The following is a 14,524-nucleotide window of genomic DNA, read 5'->3' on the forward strand; positions in this document are numbered from 1 at the left end:
GCCGTGTATATCCCACCCAAGCAGACACCTTGACGGGCCTGAAAGAACTTCATTGGACTCTATGTTAACTGGAAACCGCATATCTTGAGGCTGCATTTATTGTAGCTGGGGATTTTAACAAGGCTAATCTGAAAACAAGGCTCCATAAATGTTATCAGCATATCAAATGCACGACCCGGATTGGCAAAATTCTGGATCATTGCTACTCTAACTTCCGCGACGCATACAAAGCCCTCCATCGCCCTCCTTTCGGCAAATCTGACCATGACTCCATCTTGTTGTTCCCAGCCTATAGACAGAAACTAAAACAGGAAACGCCCATGCTCAGGTCTATTCAATGTTGGTCCGACCAATCTGATTCTACGCTTCAAGATTGCTTCGATCACGTGGACTGGGATATGTTCCGGATAGCCTTAGACAACAACATTGATGTATACGCTGATTCGGTGAGCGAGTTTATTAGCAAATGCATCAGTGATGTTGTACTCACGGTGACTATTAAAACCTTCCCCAACCAGAAACCGTGGATTGATGGCAGACTTCGCGCAAAACTGAAAGCTCAAACCACTGCTTTGAATCATGGCAAGGTGACCGGAAACATGACCGAATACAAACAGTGTGGCTATTCCCACAGGGAAGGCAATCAAACAAGCAAAGTGTCAGTATAGAGACAAAGTAGAGTCACAATTCAATGGCTCAGACACGAGACGTATGTGGCAGGGTCTACAGTCAATCACGGATTACAAAAATAAGACCAGCCCCGTCGCGGACACCGACGTCTTGCTCCCAGACAAACTAAACAACTTCTTTGCTCGCTTTGAGGACAATACAGTGCCACTGACACGGCCCGCTACCAAAACCTGCGGGCTCTCCTTCACTGCAGCCAACGTGAGTAAAACATTTAAACGTGTTAACCCTCGCAAAGCTGCCGGCCCAGACGGCATCCCTAGCCGCGTCCTCAGAGCATGCGCAGATCAGCTGGCTGGTGTGTTTACGGACATATTCAATCAATCCCAGTCTGCTGTTCCCACATTCTTCAAGAGGGCCACCATTGTTCCTGTTCCCAAGAAAGCTAAGGTAATTGAGCTAAACAACTATTGCCCCGTAGCACTCACTTTCGTCATCATGAAGTGCTTTGAGAGACTAGTCAAGGATCATATCACCTCCACCCTACCTGACACCTTAGACCCACTCCAATTTGCTGACCGCCCCAATAGGTCCACAGATGACGCAATCGCAATCACACTGCACACTGCCCTAACCCATCTGGACAAGAGGAATACCTATGTAAGAATGCTGTTCATCGATTACAGCTCAGCATTTAACACCATAGTACCCTCCAAACTCGTCATTAAGCTTGAAACCCTGGATCTCGACCCTGCCCTGTACAACTGGATCCTGGACTTTCTGACGGGCCGCCCCCAGGTGGTGAGGGTAGGAAACAACATCTCCACCCCGCTGATCCTCAACTCTGGGGCCCCACAAGGGTGCGTTCTCAGCCCTCTCCTGTACTCTCTGTTCACCCATGACTGCGTGGCCATGCACGCCTCCAACTCAATCATCAAGTTTGCAGACGACACTACAGTGGTAGGCTTGATTACCAACAACGACGAGATGACCTACAGGGACGAGGTGAGGGCCCTCGGAGTGGGGTGTCAGGAAAATAACCTCACACTCAACGTCAACAAAACAAAGGAGATGATCGTGAACTTCAGGAAACAGCAGAGGGAGCACCCCCCTATCCACATCGACGTGGACAGTAGTGGAGAAGGTGGAAAGTTTTAAGTTCCTCGGCGTACACATCACGGACAAACTGAAATGGTCCACCCACACAGACAGCGTGGTGAAGAAGGCGCAACAGCGCCTCTTCAACCTCAGGAGGCTGAATACATTTGGCTTGTCACCCAAAACACTCACAAACTTTTACAGATGCACAATCGAGAGCATCCTGTCGGGCTGTATCACCGCCTGGTACGGCAACTGCTCTGCCCAGAACTGTAAGGCTCTCCAGAGGGTAGTGAGGTCTGCACAACGCATCACCGGGGGCAAACTACCTGCCCTCCAAGACACCTACACCACCCGATGTCACAGGAAGGCCAAAAAGATCATCAAGGACAGCAACCACCCGAGCCACTGCCTGTTCCCTCCGCTATCATCCAGAAGGCGAGGTCAGTACAGGTGCATCAAAGCCCCGACCGAGAGACTGAAAAACAGCTTCTATTTCAAGGCCATCAGACTGTTAAACAGCCATCACTAACATTGAGTGGCTGCTGCCAACATACTGACTCAAATCTCTAGCCACTTTAATAATTACAAATCGGATGTAATAAATGTATCTCTAGTCACTTTAAACAATGCCACTTTATATAATGTTTACATATCCTACATTACTCATCTCATATGTATATACTGTACTCTATACCATCTACTGCGTCTTGCCTATGCCGGTTGGCCATCGCTCATCCATATGTTTATATGTACATATTCTTATTCATTCCTTTACACTTATGTGTATAAGGTAGTTGTTGTGAAATTGTTAGATTACTTGTTAGATATTACTACACGGTCGAAACTAGAAGCACAAGCATTTCGCTACTCTCGCATTAACATCTGCTAACCATGTGTATGGGACCAATACAATTTGATTTGATTTGATATTCTGTCTTCTTTAACTCTATGGCATACTGAAAGGCTTTTACGTTCTGCTTTTACTCTGTTAATGAATTGCAAAAGAGGTATGTTTAGACTAACTAGCGTTCAGTCGTATAAATAGCTCATACTTATCTCATGACTGGGGACAGAATTAGTTTGTTCTGTTGTGTTAGCCCAATGTATCTAAATGGAAAAACGATACTAGAGAAGAGGCTTTTGATAGTCAGGAAACAGTCTTCTAACAAACTCACATCATTCCCTAAGCTGTGAGCTCTCTAAAGCTCATCTAATTCGATGCAAGCCACTCTTGTGGGCAAAGGGAATTGTTACTAGCAGACAATTGCTGCCCTCTGTCTTCATATTGATCTGCCCCTGGTCAGCAGGCTGCAGGAATGGAGATTCCTTAAACTACAGGCATGCTCTAATGAGTTACTGTCTCTGATTCCACTCCACGCCGCTCCACTTCTCTTGTCGTTTATCAAATTAAAAGGTTCTCTGTGGGGGGTTGAGCCTGCCTGCAGGCATGAGGAGCAGACATGTCAGCAGCTGGGGGGTTAGTGGAGTTAGTGTGTGTGAATGGACCTGTGACTGAGGCAGGGGTATGGATTAAGGGGGTGAGAGGGCCATCCCTGATAGGCTATTTAACATGATACCGGGCCAGGGGCTTTTGTACTAACTTTTTTGGGGGAAGAGAAGTGATTGCATGTGTGTGTGTGTGTGTGTGTGTGTGTGTGTGTGTGTGTGTGTGTGTGTGTGTGTGTGTGTGTGTGTGTGTGTGTGTGTGTGTGTGTGTGTGTGTGTGTGTGTGTGTGTGTGTGTGTATGTGTCGGTTGGTTCTTCTATAGAATGTTCCTTGTTTTACTATCCTTGTGGGGACTTTGGGAGATTTTATGTCCCAACAAGGATATTAAAACAAGGAAAATTCTATAGAAGAACCAACCGACACATACACACACACACACATACAAACACATGCAATCACTTTGGAAATGTCGCCATGAGGACAAGGGCTTTTTTAGGCTTAGGGGCTAGGTTTAGGGTTAGGGTTACACTTACTGTAGGGTTACAATTAGGGTTAGGGTAAGGGGTTATTAGTTAGGTTTAGGGTTATCGTAAGGGTTAGGGATAGGTTTAGGGTTATCGTTACGGATAGGTTTAGGGTTATGGGTTAGGGAAAATAGGATTTTGATTGGAAATTAATTGTAGGACCCCACGAGGATAGATGTGTGTGTATGCGTGTGTGTGTGTGTGTGTGCATGTACGCGTGCGTGTGTGGTGAGTAATGAGTAGGTGTGTGGGTTTTAGGAAGAGGTTTGAGCCAGCATGCCGTATGTTTTCCTCGAGGAGAAGATTCCTGAAGTGCTCAGGGTTTTTCCACCTTACAGGCTGAAAGAGAGTGAGAGAGAGAGAGAGAGAGAGAGAGAGAGAGAGAGAGAGAGAGAGAGATAATAGAGGGAGGGGCAGTAAGAAAGCAGAGACATAGAGGGAGAGAGCAGAAAGTAGATATTCACAGTTTGGCTAGGTAGTCAGAAGAGGGATCTATGTAGCTGTCCTCTAGTGGCAGTGGAGTATTGGTAGGATAAGGAGGGCATGCAAATATCCAGTGGTCTGTGTGTGTGAATGGCTAGGGGACAAGACTGTGATGGTCAGATAGCGGCAATGCAATTGTCTTGGTCATCAGCTGTACTACTCTACTTTACATAGTAAGTAAATTCTACTACCCATTACTTTGAATTATGATAAAGTTTCCTAATTGAATGTGCTAACTGGTCAGAACCATCAGATTGTGCATTCAAAGATGCAAATACTGTTCTTATATGATCCTTTTGTAAGTGTGACAGTTATCAAACAGATATTCACTCAGTTGTGTATGTTAATTGACATTTGGGTTTTTTACATTATTGTCAGCCATGCATGATGCCAGTCCATGCAGTGCTCATTGTTGTCAGCCATGCATGATGCCAGTCCATGCAGTGCTCATTGTTGTCAGCCATGCATGATGCCAGTCCATGCAGTGCTCATTGTTGTCAGCCATGCATGATGCCAGTCCATGCAGTGCTCATTATTGTCAGCCATGCATGATGCCAGTCCACGCAGTGCTCATTGTTGTCAGCCATGCATGATGCCAGTCCACGCAGTGCTCATTGTTGTCAGCCATGCATGATGCCAGTCCACGCAGTGCTCATTGTTGTCAGCCAAGCATGATGCCAGTCCACACAATGCTTATTGCACTTGAGGAGGGGTGACTACACCGATTATTTGCTCACAATGAAGGAACTGTGCCAGCCCTGCCAAGAAGAAGGCATGAATGGACTTTTTGAGGGCAAACTGTTGGAGAGCTCTGTTTGAGTTAATACTACATATATGAGAAAGATATAAAAAAAAATCGATTCTACAGCAAAAACTTTTAGGCTTAAATTCAGGTTTTGACCTCTCAATTAGCTTTGTGCAAATAAATCTGTTGTCATTCTAATGCAAGTCATTGAGATGCAATTTACTCATATTAGTCATTGCAGCTTTACATAATAGGCTTTGAGGCACTGAAAGGCAGGAGTCCTCAGGGACGTTATCAGGCATTGATTCACAAAAGGCTACAGGATTGGACTCTGTGGCAATCCATTTTTGTGCTATTTGCGTGTCAAGGGGGAATAGAGTCCCCTCCCAGATCTCTTACTATCTCCATTCAAAGGGGTTGGGTCAAATGCGGAAAACACATTTCAGTTGAATGCATTCAGTTGAACAACTGACTAGGTATCCCCCTTTACCCTTTCAACAGTTTGAAAGGACTGGGAGGGGTGTTGATCCTCCTCTCCTCACTTCCAGATCAGTTATCCCCAGCGTGCATTCCTCTCCGCGGGTTCACCTGATAAGTGTCTGTGTGTGAATCCCCTGTCTGTCCATCTGTCTGTCAGATAGGCTAACCAGCTCTGCTTCCCCGGGAGGGTCACCAGCTCTGCCAGGACTCTGAAAGGAGAGCTGATTGGGTTTCAAGTTCCCTCAAAAGTGTAAAGGACAATTGAATCTGTATTTTCAGAAAAATAAACAAATGTATTTTATTTTATTGTTATTTATTGCATGAATTGTATATGTTACTACTTCAGTTTCATGATCGGACTTAATACTTCATATTGGCAACAACCATGGAGAAAGTTTCTAAATAATTAATAACTCTAATTAATTGCCAAAAATGTTAAATTAAAGTTAAACATCAGCTTCATATTCAACTTACTTCTGAGATGTATTGTGCTGAGACATTGGCTTAATTATGTAGATGGAGAGTGCCATGGCCAAATGTATGATTAGACTCTCCAGAAATAAGACAAGGACGTCTTTTCTCCTCAGACAGAGGTTTTTCAGTCAACTGATCAACAGCCAGGTAATGTTCACTAAATTTGGTAAATCCGACCACAACTCTATACTCCTGATTCCTGCTTACTGTCACGTCCTGACCAGTATAAGGGGTTATTGGTTATTGTGGTTTGGTCAGGACGTGGCAGGGGGTGTTTGTTTTATGTGGTTCGGGGTTTGTTGGGATATGTAATTATGTAAGAGGGGTGTTTGTTTTATGTGTTCCGGGGTTTTGGGGTATTGTTCTGGTTTTGTATTTCTATGATTTTCTAGGTTGTGTATTTCTTTGTTGGCCTGGTAAGGCTCTCAATCAGGAACAGCTGTACATCGTTGTTGCTGATTGGGAGTCATACTTAGGTAGCCCTTTTTTCACCTGTGGTTTGTGGGATGTTGTTTTTGCACGTCTGTGTGTGTAGCCTGCATTACTGTTCGTTCGTTCGTTTTCTTGTTTTGTTTTGTCAGTGTTCAAATAAACGTTAAAATGAGCACTCAACCCACTGTGCCTTGGTCCATTACATACGACGACCGTTACAGAACATCCCACCACCAAAGGACCAAGCAGCGGGGTAAGGAGCAGCAGAGGAACTATATGGACTATGGGGAATCATGGACATGGGAAGAAATTCTGGACGGGGCTGGACCATGGAGGAAGGCTGGAATGGACCGGGACTGTTATATCAGAACACGGCTGGCATGGAAGCCTGAGAGGCAGCCCCAAGAAATATTTTTTTGGGGGGGCACACGGGTAGTTTGGCTGGGCCATGGTTGAGCCCCAAGCCAACTCCCCATGCTTACCGGAGGCAGCGTGATACTGGTCAGGCCCCGTGCTTTGGGGTGATGCGCACGGCGTCGAGGCCGAGCATTTACAGGCCGGTGTCATGACGTTGGCCTGTGGGTAAGGTTTATGACCCCCCCCCATAAATACCTTTCTACCATCCCCTCTCTGAGTCTACTGAAGGACTTGAATAGCCTGTGTTAAATATAGAGAGTCTGGGAACATCAAACAAATGGGGAAAAGGAACCACATATTTTGTTAATAAAACCAGTTGGAAATATGCTTGGGAACGTAATGAGTATGTATGTCAGTTCGGTTGTCATCTGAGACATTATGACTGATGACAGGACGACAAACTGTATCTGAGAAAGTATACGCCCTCTAGTTATCAGAGTCACATGGAATTGTTATGCAATTGAAATATTTGATATTGAAAATGTTTGTTAGGAGATGAAATGTAATTTTAGCTTCCGAATGAGAGATTTGGGTTTTCATAAGGAAAGTGCCCTGCTCGATCAGTGGCCCAACCCTGTGAAGAGATAGGGGTTATAAACGATGAAACACCTCCCTCCCCCTCTCCACTATATAATCCTTTGACGAAAAGATAACCACGTTGTTCCAGTACGGGAGGTCTGCAGCCTCTACGTTAGAAGGACACACATGTCAAGTACAGAACTAAGCCAACCTCGGCGTGAGCTCTGGTATGAACTGGTATGAACTTTGAGCTTATTCACTACAGAAGTGCTACTTCCTAGCCGTTGAGTTAGCAGCGGCCGCTGCTAACGTGGGTTAGGAAAGGACGGACGACGGATCCAGTCTAACAACCAGACGAAGATACCACCACGTATCCAATGGACCACCATTGACATTCTTCCGAAAACAGGGAGATCTGTTGGCCAACCCGGCCAGCATCCACGACCAATCTACCGAAGCGCAGCTCAGAGTAAATATTTATTGCATTTTCCTTTTCCAAATGGGCGGTAATTTAGAATGCATAAGATAATGTATTTACGATAGCATAGCTGCTGTTTCTGTGTTCCTAAATCTTCCCGCTCTTTCATTCAAGCCCAACCCCTTTCCTTTGTGTAACTAGCTTTCATACAGGTTCCGTCCACCAGGACGTTTTCTGTATGACATCATTGTATTCTGTGTATTTGTAATTCTGTGTGATTAGTTAGGTATTTAGTAAATAAATAATTAAACCCAATTTTGTATTGCTGATTCAACTTGTTAGCCAGGGTTCGTGAAGATAGCCAAGAATTTACAACTTTCATTATGAGACTGAAAATAAGACAAGGGTTAATATTGACTGCTATCGAGGTAAAATATTACAAAGTATTTTAAGAGTTTATTCGGAAGATAACAGCTCTATAAACGTTCTTCCGTGGTGCCCCGACTTTCTAGTTAATTACATTTACATGATTAGCTTAATCAGGTAATATTAATTACAGAGAAATCATTTTATAAGTTAGCATGTCATATCACTTAATCCGGCATAGCCAAAGACACGACACCGGTGTGCTCGATGCCAGCATCCCGCATTTGCCAGGGGGAAGCGGGCACTCAGCCAGTAAGGGTGGTGCCAGTCCTGCGCTCGAGACCGCCAGTGCGTCTCCACGGCCCAGTGTATCCTGTTCCCGCTCCTCGCACTAGCCTTGGGGTGCGTGTCTCCAGTCTGGTACATCCACTACCAGCCCCACGCACCAGGCCTCCAGTGCGTCAGCCCAGTCCAACTCGTCCTGTTCCTGCTCCTCGCACTAGCCTTGGGGTGCGTGTCTCCAGTCTGGTACCTCCACTACCAGCTCCACGCACCAGGCCTCCAGTGCGTCAGCCCAGTCCAACTCGTCCTGTTCCTGCTCCTCGCACTAGCCTTGGGGTGCATGTCTCCAGTCTGGTACCTCCACTACCAGCCCCACGCATCAGGCTTTCAGTGCGCAGTCCCGGTCCAGCGCTTCCGACGACAGTACCCCGTCCAGAGCTTCCGGCAACAGTGCCCCGTCCAGAGCTTCCGGCAACAGTGCCCCGTCCAGAGTGTCCGGCAACAGTGCCCCGTCCAGAGTGTCCGGCGACAGTGCCCCGTCTAGAGATGGCCCACAGTCCGGAGCCTCGATCTAGAGACGTTATGTGAGTGGGGTGAGCCAGGGGTGGAGCGGGGTCTGCGTCCCGCTCCTGAGCCACCTCCGTAGGGGGAAGTGTTGGGAAGGGGGGGTGTTGCAGAAGCACCGTCGGTGACGGTGGCCACCCTCCCTTCCCTCCCATGTAGTTTTGGGATTATTTTGTTTTGGGGTATTTTTGTGTTTTTGTGTGAGGTGCATCCGGGGTCTGCACCTTTGGGGGGGGGGGGGGGGGGGTACTGTCACGTCCTGACCAGTATAAGGGGTTATTGGTTATTGTGGTTTGGTCAGGACGTGGCAGGGGGTGTTTGTTTTATGTGGTTCGGGGTTTTTGGGTATTGTTCTGGTTTTGTATTTCTATGATTTTCTAGGTTGTGTATTTCTTTGTTGGCCTGGTATGGCTCTCAATCAGGAACAGCTGTACATCGTTGTTGCTGATTGGGAGTCATACTTAAGTAGCCCTTTTTTCACCTGTGTTGGTGGGATGTTGTTTTTGCCCTGCTGTGTGTGTAGCCTGCATTACTGTTCGTTTTCCTGTTTTGTTTTATCAGTGTTCAAATAAACGTTAAAATGAGCACTCAACCCGCTGCGCCTTGATCCATTACATACAACGACCGTTACACTTACAAGCAAAAATTAAAGCAGGAAGCACCAGTGACTCGGTCTATAAAAAAGTGGTCAGGTGAAGCAGATGCTAAACTACAGGGCTGTTTTGCTATCACAGACTGGAACATGTTCCAGGATTCTTCCGATGGCATTGAGGAGTACACCACATCAGTCACTGGCTTTATCAATAAGTGCATCATTCACACTGAGATAAAGGGCAGAGCTGCCGCTTTCAAGGTGCGGGACTCTAACCTGGAAGCTTACAAGAAATCCTGCTATGCCCTGCGACGAACCATCGAACAGGCAAAGCGTCAATGCAGGGCTAAGATTGAATCATACTACACTGGCTCCGACGCTTGTCTTATGTGGCAGGGCTTGCAAACTATTACAGACTACAAAGGGAAGCACAGACGTGAGCTGCCCAGTGACACGAGCCTACCAGACGAGCTAAATCACTTCTATGCTTGCTTCGAGGCAAGCAACACTGAGGCATGCATGAGCGCATCAGCTGTTCCGGATGACTGTGTGATCACGCTCTCCGTAGCCGACGTGAGTAAGACCTTTAAGCAGGTCAACATACACAAGGCTACAGGGCCATACGAATTACGAGGATGTGTGCTCCGGGCATGTGCTGACTAACTGGCAGGTGTCTTCACTGACATTTTCAACATGTCCCTGATTGAGTCTGTAATACCAACATGTTTCAAGCAGACCACCATAGTCCCTGTGCCCAAGAACACAAAGACAACCTGCCTAAATGACTACAGACCCGTAGCACTCACATCCGTAGCCATAAAGTGCTTTAAAAGGCTGCTCGTGGCTCACATCAACACCATTATCCCAGAAACCCAAGACCCACTCCAATTTGCATACCGCCCAAACAGATCCACAGATGATGCAAACTCTATTGCACTCCACACTGCACTTTCCCACCTGGAGAAAAGGAACACTTATGTGAGAATGCTATTCATCGACTACAGCTCAGCGTTCAGCACAATAGTACCCTCAAAGCTCATCACTAAGCTAAGGATCCTGGGACTAAACACCTCCCTCTGCAACTGGATCCTGGACTTCCTGACTGGCCGCCCCAGGTGGTGAGGGTAGGTAACAACACATCTGCCACGCTGATCCTCAACACTGGAGCCCCCCAGGGGTGCGTGCCAGGCACGACTCCAACACCATCATTAAGTTGGCAGACGACACAACAGTGGTAGGCCTGATCACCGACAATGACGAGACAGCCTATAGGGAGGAAGTCAGAGACCTGGCCGGGTGGTGCCAGAATAACAACCTATCCCTCAACGTAACCAAGACTAAGGAGATGATTGTGGACTACAGGAAAAGGAGGACCGAGTATGCCCTGATTCTCGTCAACGGGGCTGTAGTGGAGCAGGTTGAGAGCTTCAAGTTCCTTGGTGTCCACATCACCAACAAACTAGAATGGTCCAAACACACCAAGACAGTCGTGAAGAGGGCACGACAAAACCTATTCCCCCTCAGGAAACTAAAAAGATTTGGCATGGGTCCTGAGATCCTCAAAAGGTTCTACAGCTGCAACATCGAGAGCATCCTGACTGGTTGCATCACTGCCTGGTACGGCAATTGCTCGGCCTCCGACCGCAAGGCACTACAGAGGGTAGTGCGTACGGCCCAGTACATCACTGGGGCTAAACTGCCTGCCATCCAGGACCTCTACACCAGGCAGTGTCAGCGGAAGGCCCTAAAAATTGTCAAAGACCCCAGCCACCCCATTCATAGACTGTTCTCTCTACTACCGCATGGCAAGCGGTACTGGAGTGCCAAGTCTAGGACAAAAAGGCTTCTCAACAGTTTTTACCCCCAAGCCATAAGACTCCTGAACAGGTAATCAAATGGCTACCCGGACTATTTGCATTGTGTGCCCCCCCAACCCCTCTTTTACGCTGCTGCTACTCTCTGTTTATCATATATGCACAGTCACTTTAAGTATACATTCATGTACATATGTACAGTCGTATGAAAAAGTTTGGGCACTTCTGACAATTTCCATGATTTCCATTTATAAATAATTGGGTGTTTGGATCAGCAATTGCATTTTGATCTATCAAATAACTGATGGACACAGTAATATTTCAGTAGTGAAATTAGGTTTATTGGATTAACAGAAAATATGCAATATGCATCAAAACAAAATTAGACAGGTGCATAAATTTGGGCACCCCAATAGAAAAATCACATCAATATTTAGTAGAGCCTCCTTTTGCTAAAATAACAGCCTCTAGACGCTTCCTATAGCCTCTAATGAGTGTCTGGATTCTGGATGAAGGTATTTTGGACCATTCCTCCTTACAAAACATCTCTAGTTCAGTTAGGTTTGATGGTTGCCGAGCATGGACAGCCCCCCTCAAATCATCCCACAGATTCTCAATGATATTCAGGTCTGGGGACTGGGATGGCCATTCCAGAACATTGTACTTGTTCCTCTGCATAAATGCCCGGGTAGATTTTGAGCAGTGTTTTGGGTCGTTGTCTTGTTGAAATATCCAGCCCCGGCATAACTTCAACTTTGTGACTGATTCTTCAACATTATTCCCAAGAATCTGCTGATATTGAGTGGAATCCATGCGACCCTCAACTTTAACAAGATTCCCAGTACCGGCACTGGCCACACAGCCCCACAGCATGATGGAACCACCACCAAATTTTACTGTGGGTAGCAAGTGTTTTTCTTGGAACGCTGTGTTCTTTTGCCGCCATGCATAACGTCCCTTGTTATGACCAAATAACTCAATCTTTCTTTCATCAGTCCACAGCACCTTATTCCAAAATGAAGCTGGCTTGTCCAAATGTGCGTTTGCATACCTCCATCGACTCTGTTTGTGGCGTGTGTGCAGAAAAGGCTTCTTCCGCATCACTCTCCCATACAGCTTCTCCTTGTGCAAAGTGCGCTGAATTGTTGAACGATGCACAGTGACAACATCTGCAGCAAGATGATGTTGTAGGTCTTTGGAGGTGGTCTGTTGGCCGTTTTTTACCGTTCTCACCATCCTTCGCCTTTGCCTCTCCAATATTTTACTTGGCCTGCCACTTCTGGCCTTAACAAGAACTGTGCCTGTGGTCTTCCATTTCCTCACTGTGTTCCTTACAGTGGACACTGACAGCTTACATCTCTGCGATAGCTTTTTGTAGCCTTCCTCTAAACCATAATGTTGAACAATCTTCGTTTTCAGGTCATTTGAGAGTTGTTTTGAGGCCCCCATGTTGCCACTCTTCAGAGGAGAGTCAAAGAGAACAAGAACTTGCAATTGGCCACCTTAAATACCTTTTCTCATGATTGGATGCACTTGTCTATTAAGTTCAAGGCTTAATGAGCTCACCAAACCAATTGTGTGTTCCAATTAATCAGTGCTAAGTAGTTACAGGTATTCAAATCAACAGAATGACAAGGGTGCCCACATTTTTGCATAGCCTATTTTTCACATCTGATTTAATTTCATACAACTTAATATTGCTACACTAAAAATCTTTGTCTGGACAATACCCTAGTACTCAGCTTTTATTAGAAAATGAATGTCATGTGATAATTTTCTGTGACGACAGAGTAAATTATTATGCAGCCTACCCCTCTTTACGCTACTGCTACTCTCTGTTCATCATATATGTGTAACCAATGTGAAATGGCTAGTTAGTTAGCGGTGGTGCGCGCTAATAGCGTTTCAATCGGGTGACGTCATTCGCTCTGCGACCTGAAGTAGTTGTTCCCCTTGCTCTGCAAGGGCTGCAGCGTTTGTGGCGCGATGGGTATCAATGTTTTGTGGGTGTCAGTTGTTGATGTGTGCAGAAGGTCCCTGGTTCAACCCCAGGTTGGGGCGAGGAGAGGGACAGAAGCTGAACTGTTACATATGCATAGTAACTTTAACCATATCTACATGTATATACTACCTCAATCAGCCTGACTAACCGGTGTCTGTATATAGCCTCGCTACTGTTTTTCTCTGTCTTTTTACTGTTGTTTTTATTTCTTTACTTACCTATTGTTCACCTAATAGCTTTTTTGCACTATTGGTTAGAGCCTGTAAGTAAGCATTTCACTGTAAGGTTTATACCATTTTATATGAACCCCCGTATTAATAAAAGCCCCAATTGAACAGGTCTTCAAAAAATTGATCAAAGTGCTACTACTCAGATTGGCACAATGTACACAAAGCCTGTTTGGTGTTGTAATAATACTCCTCAAAGCCATTAAGGCTGATTTGGGGGGCTGGACCTGAATGGGCCTGGTAATGGCACAAAGGGAGAGCAGGGATGTCATGACAATAGCACCTCTTCCCCCTCTATCTCCCATCTCTTCCCCCCTCAGCCCCTTCTGCCCCTGTGCCTAGGCCCAGTGTGTGTAATCACTCTAGAAGACTCTGAGATGCTCTGATTAAGTATGGCTGACGATCGATGGGCATGACTGGAATATATTGTGGAGCCAGAGGTGTCATTAAACTTGTGTGGAATGGCTGTTGTGTGGGTTGCTGTGTGCGCCTCGTCTGCCTCACTCTGCTCCGTCTAGGAGTTTGCCCCCGAGAGCTCTGCTCCGTGCCATGTTGATGTTATTTTCGAGGAGTGCCAGGTTTGAACCGAACACATGTGGGTTTTATTTTACACATAATTCAGGGTTCGCTAAACCTGCTGATAAATGTTCTGCACAGTAGTCTGTCTAGTCTCTACTCCCTCACATCCCTCCCCACCTCAGCCCAGTGTGGCCACCAATGCTTAGGTCAATACCTCTGCAGCCATTCCATTTTCAAACCCTGGAGTCTGTCTGACCTGCACAAAATAAGATTCTTTATCTGTTCATGTCATGTGGGACTTGTAGTTTCAGTGAGAAAGTCTGACTGGGACTGGGAAAAGAGGGCATTCAAACTGTGATTGAGAGTCATCAAAAAATAGCCAGTCGTGTGCAGAAATGTAAAAAGTCCTCTTAGAATTCTAAGACTGCAGGTCAGCCCTGAAGGTGACCTTGGAGCCAAGGAGTGTGAGGATGGAGAGAGGATGGTTTACG

At 46.1% G+C, this 14,524-nt stretch overlaps 1 protein-coding gene across 1 annotated transcript in view; it reads left to right on the forward strand.

Moving 5' to 3' along the window:
- The first annotated feature begins 4,140 nt into the window (after positions 1 to 4,140).
- The window catches only part of LOC106561359 (fibroblast growth factor 6), a 73,712-nt gene continuing 63,328 nt past the window's right edge, over positions 4,141 to 14,524 (forward strand). Inside the window, exon 1 of the mRNA XM_082957328.1 lies at positions 4,141 to 4,355. The gene's annotated coding sequence lies outside the window, so the exon portion shown is untranslated. The remainder of the gene's footprint in view (positions 4,356 to 14,524) is intronic.

The sequence above is a fragment of the Salmo salar genome, chromosome 10 (assembly GCF_965601325.2).
Source record: "Salmo salar chromosome 10, fSalSal1, whole genome shotgun sequence".
Lineage (NCBI taxonomy): Eukaryota > Metazoa > Chordata > Actinopteri > Salmoniformes > Salmonidae > Salmo > Salmo salar.